The sequence below is a fragment of the Bos javanicus genome, chromosome 18, assembly GCF_032452875.1.
Source record: "Bos javanicus breed banteng chromosome 18, ARS-OSU_banteng_1.0, whole genome shotgun sequence".
Classification (NCBI taxonomy): Eukaryota; Metazoa; Chordata; class Mammalia; order Artiodactyla; family Bovidae; genus Bos; species Bos javanicus.
The window spans coordinates 19825850-19852074 of record NC_083885.1 but is presented as its reverse complement, the minus strand read 5'-3'; positions in this window follow the sequence as shown (position 1 = coordinate 19852074).

The window sequence follows — 26225 nt, the reverse complement described above, 5'->3', positions numbered from 1 at the left end:
GCTTTTTAGTTCCTCTTCACTTTCTGCCATAAGGGTGGTATCATCTGCATATCTGAGGTTATTGATATTTCTCCTGGCAATCTTGATTCCAGCTTGTGCTTCTTCCAGCCCAGTGTTTCTCACGATGTACTCTGCATATAAGTTAAATAAGCAGGGTGACAATATACAGCCTTGACATACTCCTTTTCCTATTTGGAACCAGTCTGTTGTTCCATGTCCAGTTCTAACTGCTGCTTCCTGACCTGCATACAGATTTCTCAAGAGGCAGATCAGGTGGTCTGGTACTCCCATCTCTTTCAGAATTTTCCACAGTTTATTGTGATCCACACAGTCAAAGGCTTTGGCATAGTCAATAAAGCAGAAATAGATGTTTTTCTGGAACTCTCTTGCTTTTTCCATGATCCAGTGGATGTTGGCAATTTGGTCTCTGGTTCCTCTGCCTTTTCTAAAACCAGCTTGAACAACTGGAAGTTCACGGTTCATGTATTGCTGAAGCCTGGCTTGGAGAATTTTGAGCATTACTTTACTAGCGTGTGAGATGAGTGCAGTTGTGCTGTAGTTTGAGCATTCTTTGGCATTGCCTTTCTTTGGGATTGGAAATACATCTTATTTATCCATTCATCCATCAATGAGCACTTAGGTTGTTTCCATATTTTGGCTATTATAAATAATACTGCAATTAACTTGGAGGTGCACATATCTTTCTGAGATAATCATTTCATATCCTTCTGATATGTGTGCCAAAAGTGAAATCGCTGAATCCTGTGGTAATTCTCTTTTTAATTTTTTGAGAGACTTCCTTACCGTTTTCCACCATGACTGCACCAGTTTACGTTCCCACCGACAGTCCACAGGGTTTCCCTTTTCTTCACAGTCTCTCCAGCACTTGTTATTTCCTGTTGTTTTGATGATAGTCATTCTAACAGACATGGAATGATATCTCATTGTGGTTCTGATTTGTGATGTTAATTATTAGTTGATCATTAGTGATGTCGAGTACCTTTTAAAGTATCTGTTGGCCATTTGTATGTCTCCTCAGGAAAAATATCTATTCAGTTTCTGCCCATTTTTTAATCACACTGTTTAGTCTTGTCTCTCTGTGTCATTGAGCTGTACGAGCTCCTTATATATTTTGGATATGAACCCTTTATCAGACATATGACTTACAAATATTTTCTCCCATTCCATAGGTTACTTAATACATCATTGCTAAAGCTTATACACTTATTGCCTTTCCTGCAGACAGAGTTGGCATGCCAGCATCTACTGTGTGAAAGGCAACCCCATCGCTCAGAAATGAGAAGCAGAGAAAGCAGTCTTCACCATGAGTGGGGCTTGGGGGAAACATGGTCTCCAAGGTTCTGCTCTACTGCCTGTAGAGAAGCCTGGTAGGAGGACCCTGAGGCAAGCCAGGTGCTGTGTTCCTTGAGGTAACTCAAGGTTTACAGGGTGGGATGGAGAGGATCCAAGGACACTGCTAGGAATGCAACTGATCAACAAAACTAGAGGGCAAAGAAGAGACATGTGGCAGAAGCAGTGGAAAAGGGTCTTGAGACAGAGAGGCAGAACCAGGTGTGTGCGTTGGTCTTACATCCCCAGATGAAGAACATGCACTGGGTCACCTTGAACAAGGAGTCTGTTATCTGACTTAGAGTCAACGTTTCGTTGTTCAGTCGCTCAGTCATGCCCAACTCTTTGCCACCCCATGGACTGCAGCATGCCAGGCCTCCCTTCCTTACTATCTCCCCAAGTTTGCTCAAACTCATGTTCATTGGGTCAATGATGCCATCCAACCATCTCATCCTCTGTTGTCCCCTTCTCCTCCTGCCCTCAATCTTTCCCAGCACCAGGGTCTTTTCCAATAAGTCAATGCTTGGAAAAGCCATATCAGGCTGGACACTCATTCATTCCACAAATGCTCACTGCATGTCAAGGTACAGAGACAGCATGGATGACAGATAGATAAAGCAACCATCACAGCCATAGAGTCATACACACGGATACTCTATGTGGCCCTTGCTCCATCCTTGTATCTATCAGAGGAAGACCATTAAACCAGCAACTGGCTCAGCTGGTAAAGAATCTACCTGCAATGCAGAAGACCTGGGTTCGGTTCCTGGGTTGGGAAGATCCCCTGGAGAAGGAAATGGCTACTCATTCCAGTACTCTGGCCTGGAGAGTTCCATGGACTGTATAGTCCATGGGGTTTCAAAGAGTTAGACACAACTTAGCAACTTTAAAACATAATAAAACATAGAAGTTGCTAGTCTAGAAAAGATAATAGGTGCTGTGGGAAGATAAAAGGAAATAAACCAACCAAACTCAGGTTCATGGACAACTTCCTGCAGGAAACGAAGTCTGAGGGATGAGAAGTTTAGCCAATGGGTGAGCAGGAGGGGAGATGCTTTAAGCAGGGGTCGAGAGAGTTTTTCAGGAGTCAGGAGTGGGTACATAGATTTCTAGGAACAGGAAGGAGCCTGAGAAGTTGGACAGGGAGCAGGAGGGTGAGCATGATAGGAGGTGCAGATGCAGAGGTGAGCAGGGGCCACACTTCAGGGCCACGTCTCCAAGTCAGCCAGGCAGGAAGTCTACGTTTTTGCTGAAGGACAGTTTTTCACAGACAGGATGATGTGATTAGATTTGCCTTTTAGTGGACCATTGCCCACATTTTATTCCAAATACATCTCTAAACTACTTTTCAAAGGTCTCTCTCAAAGAGGCATATAGAGCAGGGGGAACAGTATCAGTCATTAGAACTAATTTTCCTCTGAAACCTCTATCCAGAAGTGAAGAACAACCTGTGGGTATTTCAGAGGGACTTGCAGTGGGAGCCCCTTTTGCATAGCTGTTTGATGTTCAAGAGACCTTTGGAGCACTTTCAATAAGTCTTTTAAACCCCATTTTTTCTCAAAGTAGGAAGTCTTGTCCTCAGCATAGGATCAGGTGGCACAACCAGCATTTTCTAGACTCTGCTCATTGTGCACGATGGAGCTCCCAACCCCACCACATGCCCTGATCCACCTTGATCGAAATGCACTCAGAATTTTTTTTCTGATACACTGAAGCTTAAGAGGGACATTAACCAAGGACACTATCAGATTCAACAAACAAAGATGTGCCTTGAGACTGATGACCAAAATTATGCCCTCAGCTGGGCTCTTAGGGACCCAGACAGACGACAAAGAAAGGTGAGATATGAGTTTTTAATTCCCATGAGTTGGCCTCCCTGGCATTTCTCCTATTTTCTTTTTTATGTGACCAATAATAGTAATAATCAGAGGAGATTGTTAATAAAACTCACGATCAGTAGCAGCATTGACAATCATGTCTGTTGCTCACCGTATTTACAATGTACCAAGTCCAGAGCCAAGCACCTGGATTAAACCATCTCATTTAATCCTCACAGTAATTATTCCTATTTTACAGATGAGAAAACTGAGGCCCAGAGACGTGAACAAGAGTTAGTATTGTTGGGAGGGTTTGAACTCAGGCCATTTGACTCAAATGCCCACAGCAGAACATTGATTTCTTAAGAATTATTAGGAAATTGATCCCAGGTCCCACTTGTCCATTAAGTTCTGTGCTGCCCAGCAGAGGGTAGAGATCTGTCTGCTTCCCCAAGCATTTCAGTCTGATAAACTTCTTGGTTAGAGCCATGGTAGGGAGTCAAGGGAGGCCCAATCACCTGGGCCAAGTTTTCATTAGAATGTGTGCATTGAGGGTTGGGTGGCGGGGAGGTGCTTAATAATTATTTTCAGTCCCAGTTCCTGCTTATTTGGTTTGGGTTTTGCACGATTAATTAGGAACCTAAATTAATGAGAAGGGAAACATGTGTCCAGCTGGTCCTCCCAGATGTTCCTGGAAACAAACTCTCCAGTTTGCACAGCACGACAGAGTAAATATGACATGGCAAAGTTGCTCTGAGCTGGTTCTGTACCCAACACTCCTGGCTGCAAGGAATGGCTCCTGCCTTAGAGTCCGTGCTTTCCCAGTTCTGAAATAATATCTCCGAGGCGTCTGCTGATCTGATTCTCTTTGGTTCCAAAATAGAGCAGCCACGGTTATACTTCCTCATCTGAATCCCTGAAAAGGAGCAAACTGAAATGCAGCACAAGACCTGGAAACACAAGGAGATGAGGAAAGAGCCATCCCTAACAAGGACGAAGAGGAGGAAATGTTCTCCGCACTTCAGTGACGAAGTGCGTTCAGAGGCACCTACCAGTGGTGGCTAAATTTTGTGTGTATATTACCACAATAAAAAAAAGAAGATCACTTGGATCTCAGTGGACACAAGCTTCCTGGATGAGTGGGCAAGTTGAGATCACTCTGTAAACAATATCCCCATCCTATACTCCTGCAGCAAGCACCTTATTCAAATTGGACCATTATTGGTCTGCTGCTGCTGCTGCTGCTAAGTCGCTTCAGTGGTGTCCGACTCTGTGCGACCCCAGAGATGGCAACCCACCAGGCTCCCCTGTCCCTGGGATTCTCCAGGCAAGAACACTGGAGTGGGTTGCCATTTCCTTCTCCAATGCATGAAAGTGAAAAGTGAAAGTGAAGTCGCTCAGTCGTGTCCGACTCAGCGATCCCATGGACTGCAGCCCACCAGGCTCCTCCATCCATGGGATTTTCCAGGCAAGAGTACTGGAGTGGGGTGCCACTGCCTTCTCCAATTATTGGTCTACACAGCATTTATTCATGACTCGTTTCCAATGTTACTCTTGGCAGTGGGAAAATTGAAGTAATCAAGATAGAGAAGTATCCTGCCCTCAGAAGCTTATATTCAAGCAATAAGCAAGCAAATTGTAAACCCCATCCCCAACAGGCTCTGTCCTGACCCTGTTTTTATTTTTATCCTTGACACTCATCATAGTTTAATATAATATATATGTTACTAATTTATGCTGTGTGCCTGTATCTTGTCACTAGACTGTAAGTGCTGTTTTACTGATTTCATTGATATAACCATGAATGTAGATAGAATAGGATATGGCACCCAGTGCGCGCATGCAGGCTCAGGCGCTTCAGTCATGTCTGACTCTCTGCAACTCCATGGGCTGTAACCCACCAGGCTCCTCTGTCCATGGGATTCTCCAGGCAGGAATACTGGAGTGGGTTGCCATGCCCTCCTTCAGGGAATCTTCCCTACTCAGGGATCAGGTTTGCTCTGGCCTGTGTCTCCTGCATTGCAGGTGGACTGGTGGATTCTTTACCCACCCGGGAAGCCTGTGGCACCTAGTAATCACTAATAAATGTGTACAATGAATAAAAGTCAACAAAAAACTAAAAGGATAATTTTGATTGTGAAAAATACCTTAAAGGAAAGAAATAGGGTTCTGTGATGAAGTGTAACTTATGGAGAAAACATATTAAATAATTTGAGGTGTAAGATTTTAATAGATGATCAAGGATGTGCTTTATTAATATGGCATTTGAACTAGCATCTGTAGGGAAAGTGCAAGCTCTCCATGGAGCCAGCTGAAGGGAGAATATTGCAGGCAGGGGCAACAGTAAATGCAAAGACCCAGTGGCAGGAAAACTTTTTTTGTGTTAAAGGAAAAGAAAAAAAACCAATGTGACTGAAGTGTAGTAAGTGAAGGAGAAAGCAGTAACAGGTGTGCTCAGAAAGGTCAGCAGGGACCAAGTCCTGGAAGACCTCACAGGCCTCGAAAGGAAATTAGATTTTATTCTAGGTGTGATGGGAAGCCACTGAAGCATTTTTTTTCTTCATAAGGTAGTATTTTTTTAATTGCAGTAAAACATAAATAACATAAAATTGAACATTTTAGCCACCATCCTAATTTCTGTCTCTATGAATTTGGCTATTCTAAGTACTATGACAAATGTTATCATATGATATTTGTCCTTTCATGGCTTATTTCACTCAGCATATCTTCAAGGTTCATCCAAGCCATAACACATATCAGAATTTCATTCCTTTGAATGCATATACCCATTTTGTTTATCCGTTCGTTGCCAATGGATATTTGCTTCCCCTTTGGATTGTTGTGAATCATGTTGCTATGAAAGTGGGTATACAGATATCTCTTTGAGACTCAGCTTTCGATTCTTTTGGACTCATACCAGAAGTGAAATTGCTGGATCATATAATCATATGGTAATTCTATGTTTAATTTTTTGAGGAACTGCCCTAATTTTTTCTACAGTGACTGGACCATTTTACATTCCCACTGGCAATGCATGAGGGTTCTAATTTCTCTATATCCATGCTCACACTTGGTATTTTCTGTTTTTATTTTCTTTTTTTTTTAAATAGCCACCTAATGGGCATAGAGTGGAATCTCATTGTAGTTTTGATTCACATTTCTCTGATAAGTAATGATGAGACTCTTCATGTGTTTATTGGCCATTTGTATATCTTCTTTGAAAAGATGTCTATTCAAGTCTTTTGTTTATTTTTTGACTGAGCTTTCATTTCTTTTTTTTTCCGATTATTAATCAATCAACTTGTTTTTTTTAAATTTTATTTTATTTTTAAACTTTACAATATTGTATTAGTTTTGCCCAACATCAAAATGAATCTGCCACAGGTATACCCGTGCTCCCCATCCTGAACCCTCCTCCCTCCTCCCTCCCCATACCCTCCCTCTGGGTCGTCCCAGTGCACTAGCCCCAAGCATCCAGCATCGTGCATCGAACCTGGACTGGTGACTCGTCTCATACATGATATTACACATGTTTCAATGCCATTCTCCCAAATCTCCCCACCCTCTTCCTCTCCCACAGAGTCCACAAGACTAATCTATACATCAGTGTCTCTTTTGCTGTCTCATACACAGGGTTATTGTTACCATCTTTCTAAATTCCATATATATGCGTTAGTATACTGTATTGGGGTCATTTCTTTAGTTGTAGACTTTTAGGAGTTCTTTATGTATTCTGGATATTAATCTTTTATTAGATATATTATTTCACTATATTTTCTCTGATTCTCTGGTTTGACTTTTCACTCTATTGATAGTTTCCTTTAATGCACCAAAGTCTAATTTTTTAGGAAGACAAATTTATCTAACGTTTCTTTCATCACCTGTGCTTTTGGTATCATATCCAAGAAATCATTGCCAAATCCAATGTCCTTAAGCTTTTCCCATACTTTTTGTTCTAAGAGTTTTATACTTTTAGTCCTTACATTGACGTCTTCGATCCATTTTGAATTAAGTTTTGCATATGGTATAAGAAAAAAGTACAACTTCATTCTTTTGCATGTAGATACCCAGTTTTCCCATTATCATTTGTTGAAAGATCATCTTTATCCCATTAAATGGTTTTGGCATCATCATCTGACCTCACATCTCTCTTTTGTTCCGTTGATTTGTATGCTTATCCTTAATGCAGTATCATAGTTCTGATTTTTGTAGCTTTGCAATAAGTTTTGAAGTCAGAAAGTGCAAAACCTTCAACTTTGTTCTTTTTCAGGATATTTTAGATATTAAGAATCCCTTGAGATTACATATGAATTTTAGAATGGTGCCTTCTCTTTATCTAAACAGCTGAGATTTTGATAGTAATCGCATGAAATCAAGAGATTGTTTTGGGAAATATTGACATCTTAGCAATATTAAGGCCCCTGATCCATGAACACATGAATTTTAATGTATTTATGAAGGCAATGGCACCCCACTCCAGTACTCTTGCCTGGAAAATCCCATGGACGGAGGAGCCTGGTGGGCTGTAGTCCATGGGGTCGCTAAGAGTCGGGCACAACTGAACGACTTCACTTTCACTTTTCACTTTCATGCATTGGAGAAGGAAATGGCAACCCACTCCCGTATTCTTGCCTGGAGATTCCCAGGGACAGAGGAGCCTGGTGGGCTGCTGTCTATAGGGTCACACAGAGTCAGACACGACTGAAGTGACTTAGCAGCAGCAGCAGCAGCAGCATGTCTTCTTTAATTTCTTTCAGCTATGTTTTAGAGTTTTTAGTGTATAAGTTTTATATATCCTTGGCTAACTTTACTTAAGTATTTTATTCTATTTAATAATATTATAAATCAAATTTTTCTTTTCAGATTTTTCATTGTTAGTGTATAGAAATGCAAATGATTTCTGTGTGTTGACACTGTACCCTACAACTTTGTTGAATTTATTTATAAAATTCTAACAAATTTTGGTTTGGTGAGTCTTTCTGGTTTTCTACATAAAAATCAGAGTATCTGTACACAGAGATAATTTTACTTTTTCCTTTCTAATTAGAATGTCTTTTCTTTTTCTTGCTACAATTTCCAATGCTAATCTGAATAAAAATAAAGATACTGGGCATTCTTGTCTTGCTCTTGCTGTTAGGCAAAGAGCTTTCAGCTTTTTACCACTAAGTATAATATTAAATGTGAGTTTGTCATATCCAACTTTTATTATGTTGAAGTACATTCCCTCTATATCCATTTTGTTGAGGTTTTTTACACATGGATATTGAATACTGTCAAATGTTTTTCTGAATCCACTGAAATTATTATATGATTGTTGTCTTTCATTTTGTTAAAGTGGTGTATCACATTAATCAATTTATAAATGTTAAACCATCCTTGCACACCTGGAATAAATCCCACTTGATTGTGTGTATGATTGTTTTAATATATTGATGAATTTGGTTTGTAAATATTTTCTCAAGGATTTTCGCATCTATTTTCATTATGGATCTTGGCTTGTAATTTCCCTTTTGTGTGGTATATTTGTCTACGTTTAATATCAGGGCAATGCTGGCCTTGTAAAATGAGGTTTAAAGCATTTCTTTTTCTTCAGTTATTTGAGAATAATTTAAGAAGGATGTGAAAACTCTCCTTTAAATATTTGATAGAATTCACCTGTGGAGCCATCTGGCCCTGGACATTTATTTGTTGCAAGTTTTTTTAATTATTGATTCAATTTCATCACTAGTAATAGATGGAGAAACAGTAGGAACAGTGGCTGACTTAATTTTTGGGCTCCCAAATCACTGTAGATGGTGACTGCAGCCATGAAATTAAAAGATGCTTGCTCCTTGGAAGGAAAGTTGTGACCAACCTGGACAACATGTTAAAAAGCAGAGACATTACTTTGTCAACAAAGGTCTGTCTAGTCAAGGCTATGGTTTTTCCAGTGGTCATGTATGGATATGAGAGTTGGACTATAAAGAAAGCTGAGCGCCGAAGAATTGATGCTTTTGAACTGTGGTGTTGGAGAAGATGCCTGAGAGTTCCTTGGACTGCAAGGAGATCCAACCAGTCCATCCTAAAGGAGATCAGTCCTGGGTGTTCATTGGAAGGACTGATGTTGAAACTGAAACTCCAATACTTTGGCCACCTGATGCAAAGAGCTGACTCATTTGAAAAGACCCTAATGCTGGGAAAGAGGGCAGGAGGAGAAGGGGACAACAGAGGATGAGACGGTTGGATGGCATCACCAACTCCATGGACATGGGTTTGGGTGAATCCAGGAGTCGGTGATGGACAGGGAGGCCTGGCGTGCTGCGGTTCATGGGGTTGCAGAGTCGGACACGACTGAGCGACTGAACTGGAACTGGAATCAGTCTATTGAGATTTTCTATTCCTTCATGGTTCAGTCTTGGAAGACTGTGGATTTCTAGAAATTTATCCTTTCCTTCCACACTGTCTTATTTGTTGGTATATAGTTGTTCATAATAGTCTTTTATGATCTTTGTATTGCTATGGTATTGGTTGTAACTTCTCCATTTTCATTTCTGACTTTATTTTTTTGGATCTTCTCTCTTTTTTCCTGATGTGTATGTCATTTGCTCAATCTTGTCCAACTCTTCGCAACCCCATGGACTGCAGCCCACCAGTCTCCTCTGTCCATGGAATTCTCCAGGCAAGAATACTGGAGTGGGTTGCCATTCCCTCTCCAGAGGATCTCTCTGACCCAGGGATCAAACCTGGGTCTCCTGCATTGCAGGCAGATTCTTTACCATCTCAGCCACCACAGAAGCCCCCCTTTTTCCCTGATGAGTCCGTCTAAAGACATCAAATTCGTTTATCTTTTCAAAGAATCAACTCTTAGTTTCACTGATCTTTCCTATTGTTCTTTAGTTTCTGCTTCCTTTATTTCCACTTTGGTATTTATTATTTTCTTCCTTCAACTAACGGTGGGCTTTGTTCTTTTTCACACTTTTAGGTGTGAAGTTAGATTTTTTTAATTTGAAATCTTTCTTCTTTCTGGAGGTAGGCCTGGACTGTTATGGACTTCCCTCTTAGAACTGCTTTTGCAACGTTATTTTGGCTATTCCAGGTCCTTTGCATTCCCACATGAATTTTAAAATCAGCTTGTCAATTTTATAAGACAAAAGCCTACTGGATTTTGACTGGAGTTGCTTTAAATCTAGATCTATAGATCCAATTAGAAAAGAATATTGAGACTTCTGACCCAGGAGCATGGTGCACCTATCTATTTACATAGAACTTTCACATTTCTTTACAGAACACTTGGTAGTTTTCAGTGTACAGAAGACCACTGACCAGTGTTAGTCACTCACTTGTGTTTGATTCTCTGGGACCACATGGACTGTACCCTGCCAGGTACGTCTGTCCATGGAATTCTCCAGGCAAGTATATTGGAGTGGGTAGTCATTCCATTCTCCAGGGGATCTTCCCAACCCAGTGATCAAACCCAGGCCCCCTGCCTCGCAGGCAGATTCTTTACTGTCCGAGAGACCATGTCTTTGTCAAATTTATCACTGAAGAATTGGGTTGCCCAAAACATTGTTTTTTGGTTTTTTTCCCCATAAGTTGATTCTAGTAGTGCTTTATTGTTTTTAACTTCATTTGAAACAATTTTGTTAAATTGTATTAAATACTATGACAGCAGCAATATCAGAGTGCATTTTTTAAAAATTTATCAAAATTGGTGAATTTTTGTGTAGCTATTTGAATACTGAAGGTGGAAGGGGAAAAAAGCAGTATTTTCAGCATATTATGCTTTATTATTCTAAGAAAGCTAAAAATGCAACTTAAAGTCATAAAAATGAGTTGTGCAGGGTATGGAGAAGGTGCTGTGACTGACTGAACATGTCAAATGTGGTTTGAGAAGTTTCATGCTAGAGATTTCTTGCTGGACGATGCTCCACAGTCAGGCAGATCAGCTAAAGTTGATAGCAATCAAATCGAGATGTTAGTTGAGAACAATAAATATACCACACGGGAGATAGCCAGCATACTCAAAATATCCAAATCTAGCACTGAAAAATATTTGCACCATCTTGGTTATGTTAATTGCTTTGATGGTTGGGTTCCTCATAAATTAACAAAAGAAAATCTTTCTTGTTCATATATCTGTGCGCCATTCTCACTGAAATATAATGAAAATTTTTCATTTTTAAGACAATTGTGACAAGTGATGAAAAATGGATACGGCACAGTAATGTGGAATGAAAGCGATCATAGGGCAAGAGAAATGAACCACAACCAGCCACACCAAAGGCTAGTCTTCATCCAAAGAAGGTGATGCTGTGTATATGGTGGGATTGGAAGCTCATAATCCTCTATTAGGAGCTCCTTCCAGAAAATCAAATGATTAACTCCAAAACATGCTATGCTATGCTATGCTAAGTCACTTCAGTCATGTCCGACTCTGTGTGACCCCATAAACGGCAGCCACCAGGCTCCCCCGTCCCTGGGATTCTCCAGGCAAGAACACTGGAGTGGGTTGCCATTTCCTTCTCCAATGCATGAAAGTGGAAAGTGAAAAGTGAAAGCGAAGTCGCTCAGTCGTGTCTGACTCTTAGCAACTCCATGGATTGCAGCCTACCAGGCTCCTCCGTCCATGGGATTTTCCAGGCAAAAGTACTGGAGTGGGGTGCCATTGCCTTCTCCAAACATACTACCCCCAATTAGACCAACTGAAACCAGTGCTCGAAGAAAAGTATCCAGAATTAGATTATACAGAAAATGTATAATCTTCCATCAGGATTATATAAGACCACATGTTTCTTTGATAAACAGGCAAAAACTGTTACAGCTTGGCTGGCAGAATTTATCTGCCATATTCACCAGACATTACACCTTTGAATTACCATTTATTTCAGTCTTTACCAAGTTCTCCTTAATAGGAAAAATTTCCATTCCGTGGAAGACTATAAAAGGCACTTGGAACAGTTCTTTGCCCAAAAAGATAAAAAGTTTTGGGAAGGTAGAATTATGAAGTTGCCTTAAAAAAGGCAAAAGGTAGTGGAACAAAACCGTGAATAAGTTGTTCCATAAAGTTCTTGATGAAAATGAAAAACGTGTCTTTTATTCTTAAAGAGCAAAGGAACTTTTTGACCCACCCAATATATTAAGCAGGAGATTGACATGGTCCACTTTGATATATAAAGTAAAGAATAAAGGACTAGAAGAAAACTAGAGTAGAAAAAGGAAGACAATTGGACACTAAGGCATAGACCAGGGAAGTGATTATGGTGTCTTGGACCAGGGCGGTGGCGGTGGTGATAGAAAAAAAGGGCTGATTCAAGATTTAATTATGTTGAGTCGTAGGCAATTACCTTTTTGTAGGTCAAAGAAGCTCTATTATTGGCAACTTCATACGGTTCAACCTAATATTTTAGAGCTAAGTTGGGACTCGGAATTTGCTGGTTGATTAGATGCAGGGAACTAAAGAAAGGAAAGAATCAGAGATGACTCTAAGGGACTAAGTTGAAGCAAATGAATGGATGATCATGCCATTTCCTCAAACTGGGGTAGGAAGGAACCATGTAGCCCCTTCTCTTTGACTTCCTCTTTATTCCCAATTCTTTTTTCTTTCTTTGCATCATCTTTAGTTTTTCAGGGAACACAGTTGTCACAGGGCTACATATTTACTTTTAAACATGCATTTTTTTTTCCCACCCAGTTCCCTCTCTGACATTTAAATGACTTTTGCTGGCTTAGCCTTTCATGGTCAGGGCACACAAAAAGAACATATTTTCTGTGCACAGTTTGAGATTCGTGCATACTCCCTTGATTTTAATGCCATAGCAACATGCCCTTAACTTTTTATTTCTCTGAGCCCAGCCCTCATCTGGAAGGGTTCTGGGCCACATTTTCAAGCAATTTGGTACCGATCATCGTGAGGCTTCTGAGTTTATGGAGGGAAGGTTAGGAACGCAGGCTTGAGTTTATACTTAAATTACTATCCTAAATGACTCCACGGGGGGTTTCTTTTAGGGGTCACTGAGAGCCAGAGTGGAATGTTTTTCCTTCTTCACTTTATCCCAGGCCTTGGGGCACAAGGACCATAAATGCAGGTAATGTGTTTTATAGCCAGATTCTCTAGGTTCGTTTTTCCACCTCTCTCCCCACCCCCAGTGATAGGCATGAAACTCCACAGAGCTGTCTGGAGACTCACTTTGTACGGCCTTGTTTCTACTTAGGCTGAGATGGGTGGCTGCACAACACAGCCAGATACACTTGAAGAGTGTGACATTTTCTGTCTGTGATTCGCTGGACATATGTGATTGCCCTCCAGCCCAATAGTGGGGTCCAAACTGAAAAAAAAGCCATTCGCAGGGAATGAGCTTCTTGTCACTGGAGGCATTCAAGTAGTGGTCAGACAACTGCCTGACAAAACTGTTACAGCTGAGATTTTGCATCTGAGAGGGATAAACTTTTAAGTCTCCTTATTAACACAGACTTTTCCTGAGACTGAAATATTCTTTCACTATAGATATTTATTGAACATAAACTCCAGGACTGAGAATTGTACTCTGTACAGCAGTGAATGAGATGGACATGGGCCCTGCCCTTGAGAAACCTTCAGTCCAGTGAGGGTGATAAATGGTAAATAACTCATTTACAATGAGGCAGTTAAAACAACTGTGTATGTCAGGTAATGGGTCAGAGTACTTACTGGTCTTTTACATGAGTTATCACAAAGATGCTTCCTGATCTTAGGAGGTCAGACTCCACTTTACAAACTATGAAATGCAGGCTCAAAAAGGTTGCATAAATTGTCCAAGCTTACACAGCTGTTACCTGCTGAAGCTGGAGCAGCAGCCCAGATCTTGCAGTCTCCAGGGTCTATACACCTAACCAAACCTCTGGTTAAGATTCTTATAAGACAGAGCTAGAGCCCAGGTCCTGAAGGCTCGGGTGTCCACACACCCTACCCACCTCTCACCTCGAGAAAGGTAAACATTACAGGTCCCCTCAGCCCCTCTCCTCTCACTAAACATACTAGTCCTTCGAGATTTTCAAATAAAAACCATCTTTCTGCTTTATGCAATAAGATTGCCAGTTCAAAAAAAAAATTAGAATAACACATCTTACTTAAAACTTGAGGCCTGATGCTTACCAGAACTCCCACTGTCATTTTGAAAGTGGAGACTAGGAAAGAAAGGAGAGAGTGGTTGTGAAGATCCTACTATGTGCTTAAGACTTGTAAAGGCCCATCTGTGTGCTCAGCCCTGGAAGGGAGTAAGGATTGGGCAGCTGGAGTGTGATGCACAGATGAAATAAAACGTCTACTGCTTGCTGTTGACAAAGTCTTGTTGCACACACACACACACACACACACACACACACACAAGACAGATGTGTAGGAGGTTGGCAGCAGAGGATCAAGGAAAGGACTAAGGCGTGGCAGTGTAATAGGCACTTTTCAAATCTTGGGTCTTGCTGTGTGTCTTAGACAAGTCAATTTGCCTCTTTGAGTCTTGATTTCTTCATCAACAACAGTGTGGCCAAAAGAGCTTTCTGCGAAGATGGAAATGTTCTCTGTCTTCAGGGCTCAGTACCGTGGGTTTTTGAGACATATGCGGCTTTTGAACTCTTTGAAATGTGGTCACTGTGACTGAGCAGTGAAGTTTTAATTTTATGTGATCATAGCCATCTTACATTTAAATAGTCACACAGGGCTAGTGGCTACCATATTGGGCTGCGCAAATCTAGAAAGCTGGGAGTTAGGAGGCTTCATCTGTTCCAAATAATGTATAGAAAGAGAACTTCAGACGGGTAGATTCTGCTTCTGCAACTGTTTGCTCTTTTTTTTCAAATAATGGTGAAACACTTGGGCTCTGGAGACCAGAGCTGGATCCTAGCTTGAACATATCTAGCTATGAAGCCCTAAACAAGCCACCAAGCCTCTCAGTGTCAGTTCATCTGTAAGATGGGACTAACAGTAGACCTGAGTTCATAGGCGGGTTGTAAAGAAGTCAGGGAGGTAATACACAGGGCTTTCTAAGAACAAGTTCTAAGTCTTGGTAAATACTCAAGAAATGGAGCTGCTTTTAAAAAAAATTTATTATTACTATTGTTATTGTTGTTATCAATGGTATTCAGCCTCTGGGAATCACACTTTGTCTCCTAAGCAATTCACTCTTTATCAGAGAGGCATTGGGAACTCCCAAAAGCCATCCTTTTTATCTCAGTTGCCAAAGCCAAAGGATGAAGGACAAGAGTCCAAAGTCTAAGGGTATCCTCTATGTCAAAGAAATACATTTTCTCAAGTATAAAGAATCTCCTCCTTTCCATCACCTGAGAAGATATTTGGAAAGTTTCACATCTTTAGGGCATCAACACCCTAAAGAACTTTGCCAAAGGGATTAAGATTGTTCTCTAGGGTTTCTGGATTACATGCTAAGTGCAAATCCGCAAGATAATGATTAAGATGAGACATTCAGATATTTTTATCTGGAAGAATATGTTTAAGATTGTTAAAATTTGCACAGATCTGATCGAGAACACAGAATTTTTTCTTTTTCTTTTTTTCTCGACTTATTTTTAATGCTTTTAAGAAAGGAAACAATTCTTCCAGTATCAAAATCTGTTCTTAAATTGCTTTGGATTCCATTCAATGCAATGGTTACTATGGGATTTCTGTGTATGGGCAACTCCCTGTGGAGTGCCTCTGATGTCACCAACTCAGTGTTGAGCCAAGCATGTCTCAGAAATGAGTGAGCTGGGCTGAATAGTAACCAGGGTGAAACAGAGAACCCACAACTCATCTAAAGAAGGCTGTTGCTCTGTGTCTCCAGCTGATGACTCCATGTGGGAATGTGGGCATTTCTGACAGATCTTCAGCTTTTGCAAGAAAAATCAGAAATCTGGGTTTTTGAGTAAAACCCAGCATCCCAATTTTAAATGTTGGCTTAAAAAAAAAAAATCCAGGGACTCCCCTGGTAGTACAGTGGATAAGGATCTGCCTGCCAAAGCAGGGGATGTGGGTTCAATCTCTGCTCCAAGAAGATTTCGCATGCCTCCAAGCACCAAGCCCGTCATGTGCCACTACTGAGCCCGCGTGCTGCAGCTACTGAAGCCTGAGTGCCTAAAGCCCACGTTCCACAAGAGAAGCCCCCACACTGCAGTGAGAAGCCCATGCACCACAATGAAGAGTGGCCCTTGCTCACCACTAGAGACAGCCCGCGCACAGCAACAAAGACCCAGTGCAACCAAGAGCAAACAAATACATTAATTAATTTTAAAAAAGATCTCAGTCGGTCACAGAGAAGGTGAATAGGATGAACTGTCCTTATCCTTGCCCCTCCAGCGTCATGTGGAGAGCCTGTGTCTGGGACAGACCTCAGAAGGTGGTTTTTAAAAGAAATCTAGACATCAAGCCAATTCTTTTAATCTGAGGTCTCTCTGCTAAAAAAAAAAAATCAACACAATGACCTTTGGCCGAAAACAGTAAAGTTCAAACTGGACTAAAAATCAACAGCAAACCAGATTCAGGGAGCTGGCATTGCTGGGTCAAGGGCTGATTTTTCGAGCCCTATATTACACTCCACTGGTTTCCAGGTAACCAAACCCAAAAGTCCTGGATTATCTTGAATTCCTGGGCAGCAAAGCAATCATTACTGTCATAGAATCACTTTCCCAGAATTGTAAAGAAATCAATGTCCAAGGTGATGTCCAATTTCCATCTAAACCACCCTGGAAATGATGGATGTCAGGATTCATTCCCTACCATAGCAGCCTATGTCCTTCTTAACAGGAATCACAATCTCTGATTTTTTAAATATTTGGTTTCCTTGTTTATGGTCTGCATCCTCCACCCCACTAAAACAGAAGCTCCATGAGAGCAAGTACCCTGCTGCTGTTGTTCACAGCTATTTCCCCAGATCCTATAACAGAATCCAGAACAGTAGGGTTCCAAATATATATTGCTAAAATATGAAAAGTTAATGACTGATCATCAAGGTCATATTTTACTGTCTCCAGAAGCAAAAGTCGTATTACTTCCCAGAGCAGGCCATTATTTCTTTGAACCCTCTCAGCAAATAGAAAGCTCTTCTAGAACAGTTCTATACCCCCACAATTTCTAATAGCTTCAGTTTTATCTCTGTGATCACTCAAACTAAGCCTAGATCTCACAGGCTCCTAAGTGTTGAAAGACATGTATCACATCTCTTTGAGCCTTGTTTTCTTATTCCTTTTTCCTTAATCCAGGCAAAGCCTATTCATTTCTTCATTTGATCTCTTTAAAAGGGAGAACAATGGTTGGGGGTAAGAGGGAGGTGGGAACAGAACAAGAGGGGTCAATAAACAGTAAACCCTGAACAGACTGCATAGCTGACAGCCTCACTGGTACTCTTACTTTCAATGGATAGTTTAAAGCCAAATGATCTGGTTTTTCAAAATGTGCATTTTTCAGCTACATTTGGATACACACATTGAGAAATAAGCCAATGTCTTTGGGCTGAAACACAGTTATATGTGAATGAAATAGAAGGATCCTTTGACTGTGTGTGTGTTTTTTTTTAATTTGTTTTATTGAAATATAGTTAATTTACAATGGTGTGTTAGTTTCTTGTGTACAGCTAAGTGATTTTGATACAGATATAGATTCTTCTTCATATTCTTTTCCATTATGGTTTATTACAGGATATTGAATATAGTTCCCTGTGATATACAGTAGCCCTTGTTGTTTATCCATCCCTTATATAATAATAGCTTGCCTCTGCTAATCCCAAACTTCCAACCCATTCCTTCTCCCATCCCCTTGGTTCTGTTATAAGAGAATGTCTTGGGTCCTTCTAGCCTTGAGATTTTCTAGGACTCCATGAAGAACACCAAGCACTGTTGTAGATGTAGGATATGTGCGTAGGTTCGGCTGTACAGATAGACTTTCCTCCTAAACACGTGACTCTGAGAATGCCCTTTGTTGAGGGGTTCAAGTCAGTGGCAATGAACCCAGGAACTGTGATGCTGGCCTTGAATGATCCTCATCCCTCTGGTGTCCTGAAGAAAATTGTTTTTTATGGAAAACAGAGCTATGCTCTCTTGTTTCCTGAGCTTCCTACTTAACTGACCAAGCCTATTAGTTATCTGGCAGAGTCTGGATGGAAACAGATCAGCAGGCTGAGTCAAGACTCTCCTGAGGCCTAGACACACCAAGTTGCATCCCGAGCAGCTGGAACCCACATACTACTCCCCAAGAGTCCACATTGGTAAGGCCCAGTGCCCTGTAAGGAAAAACTTTCAAAGCACCAGAGAGCCAGAGGTAAAGAAGTGGATAGGACATTATGTGTGATCCGCTGAGCCACTTTATGAAATAGAATCAAAATGCCAGCATAGATAGCTACAGACTGTATATGCTTGACTATCAGGCAAGTTTATTTTCCCCCCAAATTATTTCTTCAATAAGAGGGAGTGGATTATATTTTAAGTCGGCCTGAAGTCTCTCATATTGTAAAAGGCTCTCTCAAATACTTTATTTTGAACAAACAGTACTATTTCGGGAAAACAAGTAAGCCTGAAATAACCTCAGCCAGCTGGTTTGGGATGCTAACAGAGATCACCTGACAGAATCAATAAAGAAAGAGGACAAAAATATTTAAAACAGATTTGGTCATTCTTCCTGGGGGTATGACTTTACAAGAGTGAGTTCTAAGTGTTGTTGTACACAAGTCTTTAAATGATTGGTTCAAAAAGCAACATAGTAAGTTATTAGCACTGAAGATCATGAACAGTACTTGTGCATTAAGATAAAATTTCCAGTGAAAGCATCATTCAAAGCTTCAAAGAGCCTTGTGCTTGGACATAAAAAGGACATGTTGAAATGGTATGTAAAGGTTCAACAAAAAGATGTACCAGTGCCCCAAAATTTATTAAGCAAAAACTAACAGAACTGAAGGAAAAGTAGGCAATCAACCATAAAGCTGAAACTTAGATACTCAGTTTATATAATGGATAGAACAATTAGGAAGAAGATAAACAAACAAACAAAAAAAATAAGACTTGAATAGCACTATAAAATACTAAACCCTGTAGACATCTATAGAATACTCCACCATGAACAACAGAATATACATTTTTTCAAGTACACATGGAACATTCTCCAGCATAGGACCATATGTTAGGTCACAAAACAAATTTCAATAAATTTAAAAGAATTAAAATCACACCAGCTATATTCTCTAAACATGAAATAAAATTATAAATCAGTAAGAAAAAGAAATTAGAAGATGTTATAAATGTGTAGAAATTACACAACACTCTCCCAACTGAATAATGGGTTCACAAACAAGTCCAAAGAAAATACCTTGATGTGAATGGAAATAAGAACATAACAAAATATGGGATGCAGCTAAAGCAATGCTTAGAGGGAAATTTGTATCTATAAATGCCTATATTACAAAAGAAGAAAGATCTCAAATCAATAATCTAAACTTTTGTGTTGAGAAACTAGAAAAAGAAGAGCAGACTAAACCCATAACAAGCAGAAAGAAGAAAATAATAAATATTAGCAGAAATAGATCAAAGAGAGAATAGAAAAACAATAGAGGAAATCAACGAAACCAAAGATTAGGTCCTTGAAAAGATTAAGTACAGTATCCACGCTTTTATATGAAGAATCAAAGGAACTTAAATAGGTAACATAATTTTGAAAAAGAAGAACAAAGTTGAAAAACTTATACTCTCTGTCCTCCAAGACTCAGCACAGGTGTTATATTTCATTTGCACCCTCTTCAATTAGGTCCAATCAGATTTCAACACATCTTCTCTATGTTCCAGTAGGAAACAACACAAAACCTCAAAAGAACACTCAATGTACCATATTGTCTGACCTATTTCTTGAAGATAAATATAGCATCTTTCCTTCTTGTACCCTCATGATCCAGCAGAATACCCCAAAGAGAAAAGAAGGTTAATAAATGTTATTTTATGGAAGGGAGGAAGTCAACCCTGAATATTCATTAAAAGGACTGATGCTGAAGCTTCACTACTTTGGCCACCTGATGCAAAGAGCCAATTCATTGGAAAAGACCCTGATGCTAGGAAAGATGGAAGGCAAAAGGAGAAGGGGGTGGCAGAGAATTAGATGGTTAGATAGCATCACTGACTCAATGGACATGAATTTAATTTAAGCAAACTCCAAGAGATACTGAAGGACAGAGGAGCCTTCTATGCCACAGTCCATGGGGCTGCAAAGAGTCTGACATGATTTAGTGACTGAACAGAGCAGATGTATGATAGATGGATAGATGATGATTTTAGAATCCTTTACCTGTGTACAAATAGATGAGATCATTAACACAGAAGAAACATGAAACTGGGAAACCAGAAGACCTCCAGTTCTGCCACAGCCCCCATATGACTCTAGTCAAGTCACTTCCCCTTTCTGATCCTCAGTTCCATCTGGAAAATGTGTGAGTTTTACTAGGTGATCTCTAAACATCATCCTTGGACTAAGCAAGTTCCTCCATCTATGTCCAGCACACTTACCATTTGATGGAACTGGCCTTTTAAAAATCAAATTTGGTGCACATATTCATTAACTCTCTCCAAGTGGCTAATGCAGCTGAATACCTAAACACAATACTCTGTCTCTCTCAAAACCTTTTAAACAGTTTAAATTCGGTACTCTTTGAGCTCCTTTGCAGAGAATGTACATGGCATTCAATCAGCATTCACAACAGGTTTTTGGCATGAATAATTTGTCAGCCACAACAATGTCACCCCATAAACTGACCCTAAATTCCATTTTCTGTTACTGATGGGGAAGCCCATGTGATGGGAATTTATGGGGTGCCTCAGCTTTGACAGACAGTCACGGGGGTAAGAGAAAAGGGCAAAGGAGGTCTCCTTTGGTATTTAAAATCATGGGTCCCTCTGTAAAACCTGCAAGTTTTTTCTGAATGTATCATAGCAAAGGAAAGAATTGCTCAGTGATTTTCTTGCCTTTGAATTTCAAAGACATTCTACCTTAAAACTATTATTTCTCAGAGATTTTCTTACCACAGGGGGAAAAAAGTCTTATTTCAGAGACTTCTGGTCTTATTTCAGAATTTTAGCTCTTTTTTTAGTTTTGGCCAAGACACCCAATCAACTTCTCATTCTGATGCCAACCACAGGAGATTTGACCACGGCTTAATTTTCATCATTCTTGCCTTGGCCAACATGGTGGTTTCAATCTAATAGTTGGACACACACTCCTGAATTAATTCAACTGTCCCAACATTGTAGCAACAGTCAATTTATGTGAGAGCATTTTCCAGGGATGCTGAGGGCCACAAAATCTCCTCCTTTGGTAAAAGCATGACCCTTTTTAGCAAAAGAAAAAAGTCATCCTTTTTGGAGTAAGAGAATTGGCCATTTTTTCCATTCATTTCCTAGAACTCATTGTTCTCATTCTAGAACTATTATAGTATAAAACATGCAGAGATAGAGTCTGCTTCTTTAAAAGTACCATCTTATAGTAAATATGCAAAGTGTTTTCTTTCAGTATCTATGAGAAATTCTTAAACATCACTAAAACATCTGAATGTTTTGGGCAAAATTATAATTTTGGTTTACCATTTCCCTCATTTGATTTCTCAGAGAGAAAGACAAAACTAGATAGTAGATTAAAAATGAAACAATTTTATTTCTCTGCTTGTTTAAGGGAGCTCGCTGAAAGTATTAGAAACCAATGGAAATGCATTTGGTGAAGGATACAGGCCCATTAGAGAATGCAAAGGCATCTCTACATGGGTTTGGATGGTGACCTTAGAACATAGTTTCAGAATTTCGACTACAGCATACGCGTCATGGCAAGGGCCTGAGATTTTAACTGGTGGGAAGAAAATGAAAGTTCTCTGGTGCATTCACAAGTCAGCACTCGCACTGACAAACTGTGCCTTAGCTCAGTTCAGTTCCGTTCAGTCCCTCAGACGTGTCCAACTCTTTGCGACCCTATGAACTGCAGCACGTTGGGCTTCCCTGTCCATCACTAACTCCCAGAGCATGCTTAAACTCATGTCCACCTAGTTGGTGATGCTATTCAACCATCTCATCCTCTGTCATCCCCTTCTCCTCCTGCCTTCAATCTTTCCTAGCATCAGGGTCTTTTCCAATGAGTCAGTTCTTCACATCACGTGGCCAAAGTATTGGAGTTTCAGCTTCAGCATCAGTCCTTCCAATGAATATTCAGGACTGATTTCCTTTAGGATGGACTGGTTGGATCTCCTTGCTGTCCAAGGGCCTCTCAAGAGTCGTCTCCAACACCACAGTTCAAAAGCATCAATTCTTTGGCGCTCAGCTTTCTTTATGGTCCAACTTTCACATCCATACATGACTACTGGAAAAACCATAACTGACTAGATGGACCTTTGTTGGCAAAGTAGTCTCTGCTTTTTAATATGCTGTCTAGGTTGGCCATAGCTTTTCTTCCAAGGAACAAGAGTCTTTTAATTTCATGGCTACAATCATCAACTGCAGTGATTTTGGAGCCCAAGAAAATAAAGTCTGTCACTGTTCCCATTGTTTCTCCATCTATTTGCCATGAAGTTATGGGACCAGATGCCATGGCCTTCATTTTCTGAATGTTGTGTTTGGGACCAGCTTTTTTCACTCTCCTCTTACTTTCATCAAGAGGCTCTTTAGTTACTCTTCACTTTCTGCCATAAGGGTGGTGTCATCTGCATATCTGAGGTTACTGATATTTCTCCCAGCAATCTTGATTCCAGCTTGTGCTACATCCAGCCCGGCATTTTGCATGATGTACTTTGCATATAAGTTAAATAAGCAGGTGACAATGTACACAGCCTTAATGTACTCCTGTGTGCCTAGTACAAACTAAATGAGGGGAATTTGAATGTCTGACTTCCTAGAAAATAAGAGGTCAGAGGGTTTACTAGCAGCATCAAGCCTTTGATTGCCCAGATCCGAGGAGAGAAACAGCAGCCTAGAATGCCAAGAGGCACTGCCACTGCCTTCTCAGCACCTTGAAAGGTTCTCCTTGCCCCATTCTTTATTCCACTACCTCCCTCATGGATCAGTCTCCTCCTCTGAAAGGCAGTAGTTTGTGGATCCTGAAAATGGATTCAGGGAAGAATCCTTTATGTTTAAAGAAGTCAGCTAGAAGCAAATTCTAGTTGCATCTCAACGTGTCAAATGGTGAGACCAATGAACTAAAAAATAGAAGAACAAGTCAGGTCTACTCTCAGCAGAGATTTGGGGAGCAAGGGCTAGAGGGGATGGGGCCATGGGCCTAATACTTCATCCTTCAGCAGTCATCTCAGCCCCCAGGGCAGAGCATCCTTCTGCACTTCCAGGCAGGAAAGGACAATGGTGATGACACCTCTCATGCTTATGTCACCAATTCCCATGCAAGATTCAGTCATATCTCATCATCAGGACCCAAACACCCACCCCATGACAGAAAAGGAATCCTGGCAGTCTTTATACAAAAAAAAAAAAAAAAACCTTAATAATATTAATAGATAGATAATGAAAGGAAGGGAGGGAGGGAAAAAGAAGAATAAAAGGAGTTGAAGATTATGGTTGTCTAACAATGCCCATTGGGATTACAGAATATAAATCTTCTCCTATCTGAAATGCTATACTTCATCTTTGGCAAATTAAAGAACATATCCTTTCAAAACAACATCTAGTAGACACCACTATTCATATTCATGGGCTTCCTTGATAGCTCAGCTGGCAAAAAATTCGCCTGCAATGCAGGCAACCCAGGTTCGATCCCTGGGTGGGGAAGATCCCCTGGAGAAGGGATAGGAAACCCACTCCAGTATCCTTGGGCTTCCCTTGTGGTTCAGCTGGTAAAGAATCCACCTGCAGTGCAGGAGACCTGGGTTTGATTCTTGGGTTGGGTAGATCCCCTGGAGAAGGGATAGGATACCCACTCCAATATTCTGGCATGGAGAATTCCATGGACTGGATACAGTCCATGGGGTCACAAAGAGCTGGACACGACTGAGTGACTTTCATTTTCTCACTATTCATAGAGTGAAATATCTCACAGATTTTGGGGCATAGCTTCCTGTGTCTGGCTAAATCACCAGGAGAATTCTTCAAAATACTCATTCCAAGTATCCATCCCAAAGATACTGACTCTCTAACCAAGGATGAGACTGAAGTCTCTCTCTCTCTCTCTCTCTCTCTCTCTTGCTCTTCAGTCATTTACCTGATCTTGGTAGCTTGAGAATTTCAGCTATAGGGCATTCAGAAGAAGGCCAAGACATGGGGACTACTGTCCTAGAGAAATATAAACATAATCTGATTCCCACTCTAACCAAATTGCTTCTCTGAAAATGCTAGAAAAGAACTGGGCTGGAAGCTAGACCTTAATACTAGCTCAGTTGCCTATTCACATGGTCATCTTGGCCAAGCCACTTAAACTGAGTTTCCTCTAGTCTAAAGTGAAGAGCCTCTGTTCTGTTGAAGGGATGAAGTAAACCGCCGTATATAAACTTAGCACAAGGCCTGGGACAAATGATGAGCATTTTTAAAAGTTGGCAAGTGTTGTTTTTACTCTTTTCACAGGTGAGTTAGACAGGTCAGGCCCTATTCAAGTGCTGTGAAAGACAACAGGGAGCCAGGTTGATAAAGTGGTATTTGTCAGGGATAATGGTAATAATAATAATAACAGTTGGGAGTTACTTACTCTGTGTCAGGCTTCATGCTTGGGGAGGTTTTATTTGTATTTTTTATAATTTATTTTTAATTGGAGGACAATTACATTACAGTATTGTGTTGGTTTCTGCCATACATTAACATGAATCTGCCATAGGTATACATATTCTCCTCTCTCTTGAACCTCCCTCCCATCTCTGACCGCATCCCACCCACCTCGGTTGTCACAGAGCCCCAGGTTTGAGTTCCCTGCATCATACAATGTTAGTTCAGTCACTCAATCGTGTCTGACTCTTTGTGACCCCATGAATCGCAGCAAGCCAGGCTTCCCTGTCCATCACCAACTCCCAGAGTTCACTCAGACTCACGTCCATTGACTCAGTGATGCCATCCAGCCATCTCATCCTCTGTCGTCCCCTTCTCCTCCTGCCCCTGATCCCTCCCAGCATCAGAGTCTTTTCCAATGAGTCAACTCTTCCCATGAGGTGGCCAAAGTACTGGAGTTTCAGCTTTAGCATCATTCCTTCCAAAGAAATCCCAGGGCTCATCTCCTTCAGAATGGACTGGTTGGATCTCCTTGCAGTCCAAGGGACTCTCAAGAGTCTTCTCCAACACCACAGTTCAAAAGCATCAATTCTTCAGTGCTCAGCTTTCTTTATGGTCCAACTCTCACATCCATACATGACTACTGGAAAAACCATAGCTTTGAGTACATGGACCTTTGTTGGCAAAGTAATGTCTCTGCTTTTTAATATGCTGTCCAGGATCGTCATAGCTTTTCTTCCAAGGAGCAAGCATCTTTTAATTTCATGGCTGCAGTCACCATCTGCAGTGATTTTGGAGCCCAAGAAAATAAAGTCTGTCACCGTTTCCATTGTTTCCCCATCTATTTGCCATGAAGTGATGGGACTGGATGCCATGATCTTCCTTTCCTGAATGTTGAGCTTTAAGCCAACTTTTCACTCTCCACTTTCACTTTCATCAAGAGGCTTTTGAGTTCCTCTTCACTTTCTGCCATAAGGGCGGTGTCATCTGCATATCTGAGGTTATTGATATTTCTCCCGGCAATCTTGATTCCAGCTTGTGTTTCTTCCAGTCCAGCGTTTCTCATGATGTACTCTGCATACTAAGTTAAATAAACAGGGTGACAATATACAGCCTTGATGTACTCCTTTTCCTATTTGGAACCAGTCTGTTGTTCCATGTCCAGTTCTAACTGTTGCTTCCTGAGCTGCATATAGGTTTCTCAAGAGGCAGGTCAGGTGGTCTGGTATTCCCATCTCTTTCAGAATTTTCCACAGTTTATTGTGATCCACACAGTCAAAGGCTTTGGCATAGTCAATAAAGCAGAAAGAGATGTTTTTCTGGAACTCTCTTGCTTTTTCCATGATCCAGCAGATGTTGGCAATTTGATCTCTGGTTCCTCTGCCTTTTCTAAAACCAGCT